This window comes from Diceros bicornis, chromosome 2, assembly GCF_020826845.1.
Source record: "Diceros bicornis minor isolate mBicDic1 chromosome 2, mDicBic1.mat.cur, whole genome shotgun sequence".
Classification (NCBI taxonomy): domain Eukaryota; kingdom Metazoa; phylum Chordata; class Mammalia; order Perissodactyla; family Rhinocerotidae; genus Diceros; species Diceros bicornis.
In genome coordinates this window covers 69,564,830-69,577,180 of record NC_080741.1, presented here as the reverse complement: position 1 = coordinate 69,577,180, position 12,351 = coordinate 69,564,830, and the positions used below count along the sequence as shown (strand labels likewise).

The window sequence follows — 12,351 nt, the reverse complement described above, 5'->3', positions numbered from 1 at the left end:
GGGCGCGCACCGACGCACCACTTCTCCGGCCATGCTGAGGCCACGTCCCACATGCAGCAACTAGAAGGATGTGCAGCTATGACATACAACTATCTACTGGGGCTTTGGGGAAAAAAATAAATAAATAAAATTAAAAAAAGAACTAGTAAGGAGGGCCGTCATTGATTCTAAAGAAATAATGAGTACCTCTGCTTCACTTGTTTGTTGCTGCTTCACAGACTATCCTGAAACTTAGTGGCTTAAAACAACAACCATTGGTGCAAGTATTCCTTTTGGGCAGGGCTTAGCAGGGGTGGTTTCACTTCACTCCTTTGCATTTGTCAAAGCACATCACATGGCCAGCCCACACTCAAGGGGAGGAGGAAAGGATTCTACCTCTTGATGGGCACATGCACACAAGAAGGGGAGGAGTTATTGGCAGCCAGCTTTGAGGCTTCCTACTGCAACTTGCTGTGTGCCAGACACAATTCAAGCCTCTGAGAATAGAGCACTGTATGATAACAGAGTAAACTAGAGCAGTGTCAGGTTTGTTTTCTAGCCAGTGAACTGAAATAGTGATGTACTAGAGAGTAGCTGAGTAGGTGAGTGGCCACTTTAGACTGGTGGATTGTCAGGGAAAGTTCCCCTTAGGAGCTAAGTAGAGATGAAAAGAAGGAGCCAGACATGGATTAGGAAAAGTGCCTTCCATGTAGGAACAGCTAGGGCAAAGTCTATGAGGTGGGAGTGAATGTGGCATGCTTAACGAAGAGAAATTAGGCCAGCATGGCTGAAGCATGGTGTCGAGGAGGAGATGGAAGAAGCTGTGTAGGACAGATGAACGTGGCAGGAGGCTAGTGCAGAAGACCAAGCTCAAGAGCACTGTAATTTGGACTATGAGGTTGATTGTGGACAGGCAAGGAAAGAAAGACTTTGAGATATTTAGGAGTTAAAATTAGGCAGCAATCATTGATAGATTGAGACAATGATGTGAGAGAGAGGGAGTTGTTAAAGATGACCTCAATTTATGATGTGAACATCAGTGCATGGAGGTACCATTGGCTGAGTTAGTGAAATGTTGGGAAAGCCCTAGTGTGGAGGAGGAGGATAGAGAGATATTGGACACATCTTGGGTTTTTCAGGAAGGAATCACTTTCGTATACGCTATAGACTGAATGGTTGTATCCCCCTTCCCTCAAATTCATATGTTAAATCCTAACAATGTCATGATGTTTCAAGTTAGGGCTTTGGGAGGCAATTGGGTCATGAGGGTGGGGCCCTCTTGAGTGGGATTAGTGCCCTTTAAAAGAGGCCCTAGAGGGGCAGGCCCCGTGGCACAAGCGGTTAAGTGTGCGTGCTCCACTGCAGCGGCCCGGGGTTCGCCGGTTCGGATCCCACGCGCACACTGATGCACTGCTTGGCAGGCCATGCTGTGGCGGCGTCCCATATAAAGTGGAGGAAGATGGGCATGGATGTTGGCTCAGGGCCAGTCTTCCTCAGCAAAAAAAAAGAGGAGGATTGGCAGATGTTAGCACAGGGCTGATCTTCCTTACCAAAAAAAAAAAAAAAAGAGGCCCTAGAGAGATCCCTCACCCCCTTCTGCCATGTGAGAGCACACAAAAAGATGACCATCTTTGAACTGGAAAGTGAATCCACACCAGACAGCAAATCTGTCCACGCCTTCATCTTGGACTAACCAGCCTCCAGAATTGTGAGAAATGCAATAAATCTCTGTTGTTTATAAGCTACCCATTCTATGGTATTCTGTTATGGCAGCCTGACTGTACTAAGTGTATTTTTTCTCCCCTATAACCAGAGAGCCCAGAAATTCTTATGGCAGCAAAACTGAGCTCATAGACTGCCTTTTGAATCTCATAGTTTTTCAGAAAGATTTCGTCTTACCATACGTACTGATATTTTGTTCAGAAAACATCATCGCTGGAGACCGTGGAAAGAAAGTAACCCTGTATCTTAGAAAAGAAAGAATATTAGAAAGCAGCCAAGTGTCACTGCTCCATACTTTCTCACAAGTCTGCGGAATTTGTTTCTAAGAATAAATGTGTATTTCATAATATAGCAATTTGATTTCTTTTTAATCATTGGCTTTTTTGTGTTTGCTGATTTCTCAAGCTTGTTAATTTGTGCTGTGTCTACCCATCGTTTGTGCAAATTAGCAAGGTTTAACTATAAATGAAAATGTCAAAGTTATTATATTATTTAAAATTAGAGAATAATTAGACTGGAGGAAAACAGGCTGAAAGAATGCTCCAGGATATGTTAATGGTAGGAAAGGACAGGAAAAGAATGAAGAAAGGATAAGCATGAGAGGATGGGAAACTACTCTTGCAACTGATTACCATGCCACGTGGAACTCCGAGGGTGTGAAGCATCCCCAGAAGCCTCACGTAGGTGTAGGCTCAAATGATTTTCTAATAGGTCTGTAAAATGTATTAATTTTAAAAAGAGTTGGGGGATGGTATTTTACCAGGTTGTTTGGGTTCTGCTGTAGTGGATATCAGCTGATATTCCAGAATTGTTCCTTTCTGTGTTTTGTTTTCAATGTCTACCAAGGGCATCTGATCATCTGATCCTAACAGAAAGATGCCAGTAAAAGGTAAGCCCAGAGATGGGGTATGTGAGAAGGTGAATGGGGATTTAATTTTCCAACTTGCAAGGTTGTTGATTCTTAGTTCACAAATGCAGTAGCAAAAATCAGCTGTTGCTTCTAGAGATTTATACTCATCCAGCTAATGAAAGTCCTGTGTACAGGGATATAACTTGTGGGTACAAAAAAAACCCAAATTCCCTAAATATCCATCAGGAAGGAATGGTTAAATTATAGTCCATCCCTGGGGTAGGGGACACATGGGGACACCACTATGCAGCTACTAAAAAAAGAATGTAGACCCCTATGTGCTGATCTGGAAATATCTCCAATATATATTAAGTGACCAAGTGGGTAAATATACTACTCTTTGGGTAGAAGGGGTAAAAAAAGAAGAATACATACAAAACACATATGATTGTATATGTGTAGAAGATTCTTGGAAGAGAGAGACAAGACACTGGTAACAATGGTTGCCTTTGGGAAGGGAAACTGGTGGTGGGGGATGGAGTTTATTTTCCCCGTTTACCCTGTTAGTGCTGTTGGATTATATGTGTTATGAGTATAACACCCATTTGAGCACAGTTGTTCCAGGATGCCAAAGAGCGAAGTGTTATTACCTAGAGGGTAGCAAGCCTTGCTGAAAAAGATCAGATATTAGATTTTGATGATCTCTTTTTTAAGTCCTTGCTTTTAGTAAATGTGAAAATCTGGCTGGAATTGCTGATTGATTTCAAAACCCAGTGATAAGAAACAGTTGATTCAGCCCAGATCCACCACCTCCTCCCTTTGGAGGCTTCTGTATGGCTTGTCTCCTGTGTTATGCTAATTTATTTTATCGACTTCCATTATCTATGTATCATCTGGAACATTTTTTTTTAGTTGTGTGTCATATGACTTGGCCTATACTGGTTTATGATTAGCATAATCACATAATCTGAGCTTGATTATGTGACTGAATAATAGGTCAGGTATAGGCCTGGTTGGACTTGATCTAAGCCCCGAAGCCCCATCTTTACATTTCTCCCTTCTGCTTTCTTCTGTGGTGACCCCTTATCTAATGGGACTCCCTTCCTGGTGGGGAGCAGGTCCAGCAGCTCCATCCTTGCAACTTCTCAGCTCCCAGGGCAGCAGAGAAGGTCTGGCTTCATGTCCAGGCCACCAAGCATTTGCTGTCAAGGCTTGCCTTGAGTCACATGCTTCTTGGGGGACCTTGAGGGTCAGCTTCCACTTATCCCTACCCTCTGTTTGCTGTTTGCAATTCAGTTAAAATTGATAAACCCCAAAGTCCTACTACATTCTGGGTTCTACAGGCCTGAAAACACTAAGATGAGTAACATATTTCTGCAGATCTTGGGGAGCTCACAGCATGTTAGAGAAGGTACAGAAGCTGACATGGAAATCCTTTTTGATGTGAAATATTAGACTCAAAGGAATTCTAGGGAGGGCTCATCTTCACCTGGGAATATTAGTGGGAGATTCGTGAGAGAAGTGACACTGGAGTTAAGCCTTCTGTGAGGAGTAGAACTTCGTCATGCAGACAGGTCAGAGGAATAGGGCAAAGACATTCCAGTAGAAAAAGAGCATTACCAGATAATTTTAATTTTCTTCAAGTTCTGTTTCTCAGGCTTCAAAAGGGCCAGTGCACCATCCTGTTCTTATATTGCATCTACTCTCTATGACCAGACCTTCCAAGATGAACACTTGGTCCTGAGAATATTAGAGAATTTTATTTCTTTGCACTCATTTGGCAGAGGCATTTATTACTTTGTATTGTTATTTACTTCTCTCCCTTCACCAGTCCCTCTTTATGCTCATTGTCTGGGCTGCACAATTAGTGCCCTGTTATCAAGCAGTAGTCTCCCTGTTAGCAAAGGGGTTGTGTTCCAAAGACACACTTTGTCATCGGAAACTTTGTTCTCCAGTAGTGAAATAATGGAGGCACCCTAGGGCTGCATGCAAGGAAGACTGAAGGGGGGGTTGGTACAGCTTGAAAATATCAGCCAACTTTTAGGTTGGAAAACACAATACAGTAGTCTTGAACCTGACAAAGACAAGGAAGAGGAGGGAGGAAAGCAGCTTGATTTATGGCTAAGGTAGTAAGGAGGAAGGGAGAGGGCTTGGGTGTGTATTGGAGGTTGGAGCCAAATTTTGTATCAGTGGTATTGGGGTCAGGTGACACTGCTTCACATGAGCTAGACCTGTATGAAGGAGGACAGTGGCGAGTAGAAAGCAAATCATCATTTGCCTGTTAGTTGGACTTGCCCCTTCCCAGCACCTCCTTGCAGGTAATTCTTGGAATCTGAGCTTGAACATATGGCCCAGTCTTGGATCTACTGGGCCCCTTTCTTATCCTTTACACAAACCAGAATCTGGCCACTCTCGGGGCCACGTGGGACCAGAAAGATGTGCAGCTTACCCCCTCTGCTCATTGTAGAACAGACAGGATTGACTGCCAAAGAGGGAGACGAATCTGCACCCATGGGTGTGAGGCCTCTCCTTAGTCCCAATTTTAGTGAGAAGAGAGGAGACTTTACTGGGGAGAGGTGCAGAGCAATTTCCATTCTCCAGGTGCTGCGTCTGCCAAACCAAGGGAGACCATGGCCATGATACAGTTATCTCCAGATCCACAAATAAGCTAGAACTGAGCTCTTCCCTAGCAGTTCTGGAAAATGTTACCCTTGAAAGAGTATCAGCAGGAACATTGGGAGGACATTTGTGAGCTCCACTGATTCCAAACTCCAGTCAAAAAATGCACCAGAGTTAAATTGAACCTTGGAACTGGTCAATGAAGGTAACGCTTTAATAAGGGGCAGAGCTCTTTCTCCCAGTTAGTCATCAAAAGCTGACAATATGAATATCTTCTCTTTGGCATAACACTTGAGTGCAGCTCATTGACATTAAAAGGTTGTCAGTCGGTGACAATGAAGGACTGAGAGGGGGATTTCTAGTTTTGAAGGGGAACACGGCACTAGAGACCTGTGTGAGAAGATAGAGTGGTGGGGGGAACAGTGTGGCACACAGGCATGGAAACTTCCAGGTCCTCTCTGCTGTTACTGAGGCCACTTTCTGCCACTTGTTCCACCCCTAGTATATTGTGAGACCCCAATATGTGCCCCATATTTTGGGGCAAGGACCGTATTGGTTTTTCTCACCACCGTTGGATATAGGCCTGCACATAGCCTCGTGTGGATGTTATGGTTGACCCACTCATGATGCAGAGGGCACGGCCAAGAGCAAATTACACATATTATTTTTCATTTTCATTGTTACATAAATTTTCCCCAGTGATCTATTTATCAAGGTTTTACTCTTCACTCTGCTATAATTGGAGACTCTATTGCACAAAAAACCCATTATTCTATGTGTATAGAATGTTGATAGATATAATACTGCCTTGTTCAGGGGTTATTTTTTGGGTGTATGCCTTATCTTAAAGTCACTCTAAAATCCCAATGGGTAGAGAACCTGTCTTTTAAGAATCTTTTGATTCCTGATTTAGAATATATAATAGGTGCTTTATAATTGATTATTTCCCCAGTGAGACTCTTAAGCTTTCTTGAGTACAAGAACAATGTCATATATTTATTCATCTCCTCTGCCAGTGTTCTACACATAGTAGGTCTTGTCTTAGAGACAGAACCGTTTTTGAACAGCAGCGTTAATTTAGACACCCTGTAAAATGTTGTTCCTATAACAATGCATGGCTTTGGCTTTAAGCCCAGTGAAAGCGCATTAATCGTTATGAGTTTCTCTCTGTAAGGTTTTTCCCCTTTGTCTCCTATTTTTTGGTACGTGAACAGCCTCTGTCTCTCTGTGGGGAAGCGGCAGGCAGCTTCAGTGAGTACAAATGTTATATTCACGTGTGGAACGTAGCCCCAGAGATAATCATATGTACCACTGATCCGTCAGTAGATTCTATTACGCATGTGGTTCTTTTATCAAAGGAATTAAGTTTTCTTGATATGTTAGGAAATAGTACTTTTTTTGGCCAACTCTGGAATAGATGAATGGATATTTTGGACATCTGTCTAGATTGCCAGCTTTGGATTCCTTTTTTTCCCTGAATTTTGGTAATTCCAGATTTAAGAGTGCATTTGCTCTTAAATTGTGTCTTCAAGTGATCAATACTGTATTTGTGGACAGTAATTATTTTAAAAGAGAAGTGAAATATATCCCCATACGTTTTTTTCAAAAAATCTAAGTCTTTAAGAAGCACTCGATTTCTTTTTTCTCTCTTTCCTACATTTGTGTGTACCTAGCAAAGATCCTCGGAGGCATTTCTGTTGGAAAGAAATCTTCTTTAAATAGATGGGTGCAATAGAATAATCATGTCTTGTACTTGGGAAGATATCACTTGCCTAATGGCATAATAATTGATTTTTTCACCCCTTGTCTCTTTAGAATAATACTTTTTAAACCCCCAGAAAGAGCTGAAGATGAAACATGACAATCCAGGGAAATGTACTGTCCACTTCACCAATGCACCCAACTCCACTTGATAACCTTTCTGGGGCCTGATCTGTGGTTAGCTGTCCTGTAAGAAACCCAAGATCCGCCCAGTCACGATACATTGGACGCCATCCCTGCTAAGACCAGGTTACAAGATGAAACTCTCATACCCCTTAGCTGTTAAGATGGAATTTCCGTTCATTGAAAGCATAAATCCTTTGCACAATATTTTTATGCTTGTTTTCCTCCTGCGTGTAAACCTTTATTTGGTGCTCTCTCTCTTCTGTGGTAAGATTGACTTTTTAGGGCAGATGAGAATTTTGGAGATAATTTACCCCCTCCTCCATTCCTGTGGCTATAACAACAGCCAAGTCCCAGTGCCACTTTGATAAAAAAAATTTCCAGAGCTGTTCGCCTGTGTTGCCTTGGTCTGCCTTGTCTTAGAGGCACATCATTTTTGCACATCAGTATTAACAATTCAAACACCCTGAAATGCTAATAGCACTAGTAAGCTTTTAATTCCATGGAATTTATTGCTTGCTGTATTTCCATGAATTTATAACGCTTTGATTCTTAAGAGCCCCATTTAATCAGTTTTGCCTGGCACCAACATAATAAACAACTTGCCGGTGAAAAAGTGCCACTTGGGGGAGGCTGCTAACAAGGAAGTTAAATGCTTCTGCCACTAGCAGTTTCTTCGCTGTATTTTTCATGAGCGGTAATGTACTTTGCTGGCTTCAGAGCGGTGGTTAAACACAGGACAACGAGCCCCACTCCAACACTCAGAACCTGAGACTTTGCCGGGTGTCTTTGCAGAAAGCACGGAAGAAACCAGTGCTTTTAGCCTTATTTTTTTTTCTCCTTTAGCTTAATGGCTTCTCATACTTTTTCATTATCTTTACCTTAATCTCTTAGCGTATGATTTATGGACTGGAATGGTAAGTGATATCAGTGGGCAAAAACAATCATTAGAGGCTGTTAAGGAACCTTTATTGTTTATTTGGCTGCCTGTCCATAAAAGTACACATGATGGCCCTAATAGCAAAATATCAAATTATCAAGTGCTTTAAAGCAGAAAATGTCATTTGTTTCTCAAAACTGTACCAACTTTATATAATTGCCCTTTTAATTATCCCTAGTGGCCCATGAAATTTGCAAAATAGAGCATCAAAGCTTTGATTTACTTACATCTTGCACTTTGGCGGGATTCTTAATGAATATTGTTTAGTACTAATGCTGAGATGAAATTTGTAAATGTTTATAGTGAGGGATGTAGAAGTGGGGGGAAGTCTAGTAATAAAACTGAATCAACTGGGTTCCCCAGGATGGAACAATATGGCCATATTCTTGGACTTTCAACATTCTGAAAAATCCTTTTTATAGTGGAATTTTATTTTTAATTCAGATCTAGGTGGATACATGTTATAGTTTTGTAGTTTCTTTTTTTTTCTGCCTAATTAAGTGATCTCATTACTTTCCTAGAGCCTTTGAGGGATAATTTGTTTGTTTCTTGGCAGTTTTGGATTGGGGTCAGCTGCTGCTTCAGAAATTGCAGTCTACGAGATGACATTCAGAAATAGATCTCGAAAAGCTAATCTTTTGCAATTGTAGACCTGTGGGCTGATTTCAGACGGAGAGTTTCTTGGCCTCTCTGGAGCCCACTCTGAGTTTGAGGCCTCCTGGGACTATTTTGGGTCATCTTCCTTGAAGTTTGCGTGCACCGTCAAGTGCCATTAAATGAAAAACAACAAAAAAAAAACCCTCGTGACTCGCTGTGAGCCCAGGATGGGTCTGCGTGTGTGGCGCTGCTGCAGAGTGAGTTTCCATCTCTCTGCATTCAGTTCCCTTCCCAGATTTTTGTCTTAACCCTGCAGAGATGAAACACGAGGCTACATCTTGGGTAACAAGAGAAGTGGTGATATAGGATGTTGATAGGGAGACCCTGGAATTTGATTGCAGGCTAGTTCGCTGGGCACAGGAAGCTCTGTTGGTTCTCATTGATAGAGATATTAAATAATCCTGGTGGGAAGGTGGACACCTGTGGAACATCACTTGTTAGGCGTCCCCAGGTTGACAGCATACCAGTGATAACCAGCCGATGGGTGTGGTGTGCCTACTTGCATCTTCCTCGCCTGCTGATGAGAATGTCTCGAGGGACAGAATCAGGACACTAACAGAAGTCTATAAGATTACATCTCTTATTTCCCCTTTATCTACCTGACTTGTCACTCGGTCGGAGGGGCTGGCACCATGTGTCTCCAGAAAACCATGTTGGTTGTTGCCTGGTAACTTGTTCTTCTCAGAGTGATGGTAAAAAGATTGTTTCCTCCCAGTATCTCCCCTGGTATGGAAGAGAAGAAGATCAGTATTAATTACTCGGCTCATCATTTTTTGAGGGGTGCTTCGTTACTTTACCCACCTTTCGCAGTCTTCTGGGGCTTTTCCTGCCCCTTGGAATCTCTGAAATAGCATTTGTCAGTTCTCAAGCACCTCAAGATACTTAGTCTTAAGTCCTTGTGATGTGACTGTATCTGACTTCTAGAATTATTTTCTGCCTCCTTCATCTAGTTAATGGCAATTTAGAAGTGGAAATAATTTCAAAATTATTAAATTGCAGGCATTTTTAAGCAGTCTATTAGCCCTATCTACCAGAAGTAGAAATATGTGCCTGTTTCGACTTTTGTCTTACACAATTACGTCGCCTGCTCTTACTTACTTTGTCTCGCAAATTGTATCTCTATTCTTGCTTTTAGCTCCACGACCTTTTCCTTCCTTATACAATAGTTGTTGTTTTCAGTCCTCTACATCAGCCAAGTGATTTCTCCCCATCTGACATTTCCATTTGCAGACGCAGTCCTGTGCTCAGTCCCCCTGCAGCCCTCTTGGGCATGGCTCTCATGTCTTTTGGTGGCCTCGCTTTGATGCTTCAAGAGCATCTATACATTGGTCTTTTCCCTTTGGTTTTCCTTTTGGATTCTCCTCCATTTGGATCTACTGTACACTCCTTTAAACTTTTCTAATACTGAATCTCTTTTTCACATGCATTTACGAAAGGGGATCTATCAGAAGGCAGGAGAGACCTGGGCTACTTTCGTTACTTCAGGGCTCATAATGTACTAATGCGTAATGCAAAGGCAAAACAGACTTAGGACATTTATGGTATTTTCTCAACGTTTACCTTAAATAAGTTAATGTTTTCACACACACACAACATATAATGCAACACAATAGTGTGAATCACATGATTTATTCCAAATACTATTTCTAATGTATTTAGGTGATGTGATGCAATAATGGAGCTGAAGGTTAAAATTCTTTGACGAAGGGCTAAGTGCCATCCTGTCATTGTATTTCTGTGACAGGGGGTTAAATCTGATTTGGAGACAGCATTAAAAGGCCAAATTTGTGAGCCAGCCCTGATGGCCTAGCAGTTAAAGTTTGGCGTGCTCTGCTTCGGTGGCCTAGGTTTGGTTCCTGGGCGTGGACCCACACCACTTGTCTGTCAGTGGCCATGCTGTGGTGGCTCACGTGGAGGAGCTGTAAGCACTTACAACTATACACACGACTGTGTACTGGGGCTTTGGTGGGGGAAGAAAAAGGAGGAAGATTGACACAGATGTTAGCATAGGGTGAATCTTCCCTTGAAAAAAAGAAAAAAAAAATTCCAGATTTGTGACCCTGTGTGGATGTGAGTCATGGACTAAGGGACTTTCTTACCTTCTCCAAAGACTGTCACATTTCCGGGCACCTTCCTTTCCTCCTCCTTGGTTTCCTGTTCTGGCTCTGCGTCTGTCCGTACAGCCCTAGCGAATTCTTCCCTGTTGTAAAAATTGAACCCACCATTTGGTGGGTTTCAGGACCAGCCCTGTCCCTGTGCTCTGTGCCTCGTGGTTGGTCCATGATATCTGAGTCATTCCATCTCCGTGACCTCTTGCGCTTTGGAGCCTTGTTCGCCACTTTTGGCGCCCTTGCCTGTTTCCTGAGGTGTGAAATGAAACTCCTACCTTTTGATGCCGGAAATGCGACCTTCACTTTTTCACTCCCTTCCTCCTACATGATTCTGATGAGGTTTATCTTCATGTTTGTCACTTTGTTCTCAGTTTCCTTCGCACTTTATCGGTTCTTTTGGAGTCGGTCCAGGTGTTCATGTGCTCATGCTTCTTGCCGTAAATCGTCATGGTGCCGTTAACAAGCTCACAGGTTACTGGGACAATAGCTAGCCTGGGAAGAAGCCTGAGTCTGCTTCTTTTCTACAGTGTTCCATGTTTTCTGATCCGTGCCTCTTTGAGAGAGATAGAGACAGAAAGACAGATTATATGTCAAGTCAGCCAGTTGCTTAGGTGTCTTTGTCTCACATCTGGCTGTTTCTTCTTAGAGAAAAACCTAGTTGGCTTTTGAGGACTGGAGGTGAGCTAATGGAGGAGAGACTGTTAGCAGTGCCTACTGCTGATATGTTAATGGATTTGCCTCAGGGCTTACCACCAAGAGATTTCTGGAACTGAGAGCCATTCTTTTGTTCAGTTCTTGGTTCATCTCTGATATCAGAGAGGCAGAATTATCCCTTTTCTTTAGGGATAAAGGATCTCCCAACTGATTTCTCATCCAGTCAATTGTGGCAGGTACCTAGAACAGCACTAACATAGTTCTCAATAAATTTGGCTGATGGTGTTGCTTTTGGCTAAAGTTGTGGTCGTTGTTGTTGTTAAATCAAAGAGAAGCAGTCTAGAAATTTCTTGAGAGAAAAAAGAAGGCAGAACTTGTTTTCTCTTTCTCCGTTTCCTTGCCTGCTACCTCTAGATTCCTGGAGTTGGATCTGGTACTTCACAGAGCAGAGCTGGACTTGCCTTGAAGCTTAGGGAGGGAGCTTCTGAATGTGTAAGTGGTAAGGGGGACAGTCTCTAGAATCAGATGAGCTGGGTCTTGCATCTCAACTCACCAGCTTTCTCACTGTGTGATCTGGTGCAAGCTACTTGACCTCTCTGAGCTTCTCTTTCCTCATCTGTAAAATAGGGGAAACTGCACCCATTTTAAAAAGTTTGCTGTGAGAATTAAATGCAGGCATGAATATAAAAGCAATAGAGCAGAGCCTGGTACATAGTGAGCACTCAATAAATGTTACAGTTATTTTTCATGTTGTTCAGAATACCTGAATACCTGATAAAGGACTATTATCAGTTGCATAATTCTGTACATCCAGCTGAACTACAGTGTGGTAACCGCTTAATGGACAGTCTTGTGCTTCAGATCCAGAGTAGGGGCTGATGACAAGAACTCTGGGAACCTCCTTGCCCCTCGAATACAGCGTTCAGCAAACCAGC

At 42.5% G+C, this 12,351-nt stretch overlaps 1 protein-coding gene across 12 annotated transcripts in view; it reads left to right on the top strand.

The window, feature by feature from the left end:
* The window catches only part of FOXP1 (forkhead box P1), a 575,925-nt gene that overhangs the window by 275,632 nt on the left and 287,942 nt on the right, over positions 1 to 12,351 (top strand). The window contains exon 1 of one of the 12 annotated variants that reach the window (XM_058563006.1): positions 2,196 to 2,590. The exons of the other annotated variants lie outside the window; for them this stretch is intronic. The gene's annotated coding sequence lies outside the window, so the exon portion shown is untranslated. Of the gene's footprint in view, positions 1 to 2,195; positions 2,591 to 12,351 lie in introns of those variants that run through there. 12 annotated transcript variants of the gene reach the window in all.